The sequence below is a fragment of the Lynx rufus genome, unplaced genomic scaffold (genome assembly GCF_022079265.1).
Source record: "Lynx rufus isolate CCGP_SWC_20201006 ecotype Redwood Valley unplaced genomic scaffold, mLynRuf1.p SCAF_6, whole genome shotgun sequence".
NCBI lineage: Eukaryota > Metazoa > Chordata > Mammalia > Carnivora > Felidae > Lynx > Lynx rufus.
The window spans coordinates 79,777,783-79,782,559 of NW_025814878.1; positions in this window are offsets into that span (position 1 = coordinate 79,777,783).

Consider the following 4,777-nt stretch of genomic DNA (forward strand, 5'->3'; position numbering starts at 1 on the left):
GGGAATCTCTCAAGAGTGCTGTGTCAGTTTAGCCAGCTATACAGGTAGGAGACAACAGTCCCCACAAGACTAGCCTTACCTCTGACACCAGTTGCGGTTTCAGGAGATTCCCAAAAGCATTCTTAGGATTGATAATTCACTGAAAAGACTCAGAAAACTCACTGAAGCAGCTACACTCGTGGTTACTGGTTGCAATTTATTACAGGGTATAAAGATACAGGTTAAAATTAGTCAAGGGAAAAGCACTCAGCAGCGTCCAGGCGGATACCAAACACAGAGCTTCTATTCTTTCCCTGTGGAGTAGTGGATGCATTATTCTCTTGGCATCCATATATATAATACACATGAAATATGGCCAACCAGGGAAGCTCACCTGGGCCAGAGTGTACAGAGTTTTTATTGAAACTCCGTGGTCAACTCCCTACATGTCTAACCTCAGAGTCCAACCACTGTGGAGGTCAAGCATCATGATCCAAAGGCCCACCATAAATCACTGTGTTAGACTTTCTGGGCTGTTCCAAGGTCTTACTGATTACCTTCCAGAAGTCAATGGAAAAGGCAAGACCTCTGAGTTACGTTTTTAACTTGAGTTAGGGCCATATCTTTATTACCTAGATATAAAGCCCAGGAGGGTGAGGGTCATGGAGCCACCCTAAGAGTATAACCAAGGCTGAATTATTTCTTACAATGGAAAATCAGTAAATATCAAATTTGAAAAACCTAGAAAATGCAATATAAGTATGTTATTTAGAAACGGCTAAAAGATGAAGTGGTTACATCTTGGTAATGGAAAAACAGGGGAAGGTGTGGGGACTTCTTTTTAAAAATTAAGCCATGCCCTTTGTAGCAACATGGATGGAACTGGAGAGTGTTATGCTAAGTGAAATAAGCCATACAGAGAAAGACAGATACCATATGGTTTCACTCTTATGTGGATCCTGAGAAACTTAACAAACCCATGGGGGAGGGGAAGGGAAAAAAAAAAAAAAGAGGTTAGAGTGGAAGAGAGCCAAAGCATAAGAGACTCTTAAAAACTGAGAACAAACTGAGGGTTGATGAGGGGTGGGAGGGAGGGTGGGTGTTGGGTATTGAGGGCACCTTTTGGGATGAGCACTGGGTGTTGTATGGAAACCAACTGACAATAAACTTCATATGTTGAAAAAAAAAATAATAAAAATTAAGCCATGTAGGGTCTCCATCAAGCTTCCCTGTTGGCACCAGCATCAGTGGTGATCAAGACCAAAGCTAATTATGTCAGAGGCAAACATCATCCGGAGGGGCTGCCCAGCATTCCCAGGGCCCTGTCACCTACTCAGTCTCTGAGGTCCCAGCAGAAATCAGGCCCTGATCTCCAGAACACCCTCCCTGAAATCTGGCTCAATGGACGCCATGTGGCTCCAGTCCAAAAACCCCATCATAATTTCTTGTTTTAAGTTTGAGAGAGAAAATGAGCTGGGGAGGGGCAGAGAGGACAGAAGATCTGAAGCAGACTCTATGCTGACAGCAGAGCGCCTGATGTGGGCCCGAAACTCATGAACCGTGAGATCATGACCTGAGCTGAAGTCAAACACTTAACCGACTGAGACACCGAGGTGCAAGAAACCCATCATTTTGAAGATCATGGCCCATACTGTAGTGATCCCATCCATCCACATTACTCGAAGGAGCCGAGCCCAAGGATTGCTTTTTTTTCTTGGAGGAAAACAAACCCTCCAGCAAGAAGCCTGCTAGGGAGGACCTCTTTAAGACATGTAGCATCCCAGGCACTCCCACTGCCACTCCTGTGCTATACCCCCTGAATGTTGAGTCCAACTCCAGGAAAGAAAGATCTGGACGCCAGAAACTTGGAAATGTCTAATAAAGGCAATCCTCCAGCCAGCTGGAGACCCTTGGCTCTGCCTCCACCTCCACCACAGGCCATTGGTCTGTATTGCCTTGGCTTTGAGGGGCTGCTGAGGTCAGGAGACTTGGTCAGTCTCATCTGTGCTGTGTCCAAAGTTAATCGAAGTCCTCAGGGTCCCTGTGAAGCTCTGGGCCCCAAATACAACTCCTTCCCAAATCTCCTGCCAGCCGTGAAAGAGGAACAACTTTGTCTTTCTGTGCTGCAATCTGGATTCTGACTTACAGGTTCACTTAGTCTAATGAGTCGACTCTGGTAAACTTTTTTTGACTACTTTTATTATGAAAATATTCAAATATACACAGAAGTAGAAAGGGTAATATATTATCATATGTCTACCACCTGGCTCCAACAGTATCATTTTAGTTTTCTGGTTTCACTTGTGGTCATTGAATTTGAAATTATACACTTTTTATTTCTACGTTTTATCTGGTTCTTATTCTCATATGCTATGGCACATTTTTAACGTTTATTTTTTGAGAGAGAACACGCAGAAGCAGGGGAGGGGCAGAGAGAGGCCTGAAGTAGGCTCCAGGCTGAGCTGTCAGCACAGAGCCCAACACAGGCTCGGGAGCTGTGAGATCACGACCTCAGCTGAAGTCAGATGCTTAACCAACTGAGCCACCCAGGCATCCCAAGAAACTACTTTTGTATGAATTTGTAGTAATGTAAGAGGAGGTAAAGCCCTAACCAATTATACACAAAGTGTTAATATAACTATCATGTACAGAACAGAAAACTATTCAAAACTATAAAGAGAAGTTGGGAAATGAGATTAGTCTAAGAATCTTTCATGGAAGCAAAATTTTATTTTTCCAAGGATTTATTTTAGCCTATAGGCTGAAACTTAAGCACTGTTGCATATCCTAGTCTCATGAAACCCTTTTACTCTTTCATTTAGAAGTAGGTGAAGTATAATTATTTAGACAAGCACTCCCAAATAAAGTTCTATTTAACAAAATTAAAGGGCTATTCAGGGTAAGAGATCACCTTATCTTTTTATCATAGAAAAAAATTGTCAACAGTATCTTTTTCACTGCCATGACATCTGCACAGGCTTTAAACTCTTTAAAGACTGACATTAATAGAGCAACATTTTAGGAGATAAAATGTGCTTTTATTTTCAAATAAAGATAATAAAATTGGAAAATTAACTCAAGTTTAAATGTTTGATTTTATTAAAGAAGGTATAAAATAGTGAATTCCACCTTTTTAAACACTATTTTAGAATCAGTCATCTCTTCATACAGCCAGCATGTTTGCAATGTTTCCACATATCCTAAATAGTATCTCTAAAGTCTCGAAATCTGAAAAATAAGTAGAGGAAAACATAAATTGCTATTCCCAAGCCTTTAAATTTTAAACTGTGATAAAATTCATGTAACAAAATCTGCCACAGTGACCATTTTAAATATAGTTTAGTGTTATGTATCTTCATTTTTATACAGCCACTCTCTAAACTTTATCTTGCAAAACTGAAAATCTATGCCCATTAAACACCTCCCATTTTCCCCCTTTGGCTCCTGAAAACCACTCTACTTTCTCTAGAAGCTGACTACTCTACCTACCTACGTTGTTAGGTGGAATTACACAGTATTTGTCCTTGACTGGCTTATTTCATTCAGCATAATATACTCAAGGTTCACCCATGTTGTACCATCCTGTCAGAATTTCCCTTTACACACCAATTAGTTTCTCTGTTTATGCCTGGGTTGCCTTCATCTTTTGGCTATTAAGAAAGCTATGAACTTGGGTGGACAAACCTCTTAGGGACCCTGCTTTTAATTCTCTTGGATATTAACCCAGAAATGAAATTGCTGGGTTATTTGATTTTTTTGAGGAACTGCTTTATTTTGCAGTGATACACACTTTACATTCCCACCAATAGTGCACAAAAGTTCTAATTTTACCCCTCCTCGCCAAAATTCAGTTTATTTGATAGTAGATATTCTATAATAGCCATCTGAATGTGTGTGAGACAATGTCATTACAGGTTTTATTTGCATTTCCCCAGTGATTAGTGAGGCTGAGCATCTTTCAGTGTTTGTTGTCCATTTGTGTATCTTTGGAGAAAGGTATATGGAAGTCATTTGCCCATTTTTTAATCAGGTTTTCATTCAGTTTTGAGTTCTCTATAAGTACTAATTCCCTCAGATATGGTTCACAAAAAAAAATAGAGGTATCATGCTAAGCAAAAGTCAGAGAAAGACATACTATGATTTTACTCGTGTAATTTAAGAAAACACAAGCAAAGGAAAAAGAGACAAACCAAGAAACAGATTCTTAACTAGAGTACAAACTGCTAGTTATCTGAGGGGAGGTGATTGGGAGATAAGTGAAATAGGAGAAGGGGATCAAGAAGGGCACTTGTGATGAGCACTGGGTGGCTGTCAGTGTTAAAAAAATCCTCTGGAATTTATTCATATAGCCCCCTACTGGACAATTAGGTTAGTCTTTTCCTACTACAAATATTGGAATAATGAATCTTTACTTACATATGCAGACATATTTATAGAATACATTCCTAAAGTTAATAGCTGAAAAGGTTATGTATTTGTAATCGATACATTATCAAATTGCACAGAGCTTCTACGAATTTATACCTCAGCCAACTCAGTTACTCTTAATGAGATTTCTATACAACTTAAAATTTTCAACTCTAATACTTGCAACTCTAAATGAGATATATTAACTGGAACTTATATAAAAGTTAAATAACCCCTAATAATTTGTGTTAATGACTCTTAGAGATAGTGCTGATTGCAACAAACATAGTAACAGTATAGTTAAGGAAAACAGGCTGTTGGAAATCCAAAATTTGAAAGTGTTAAATTTTACCTCCTGTAGGTAGACTGGTACCACTTTTCAACAAGGACA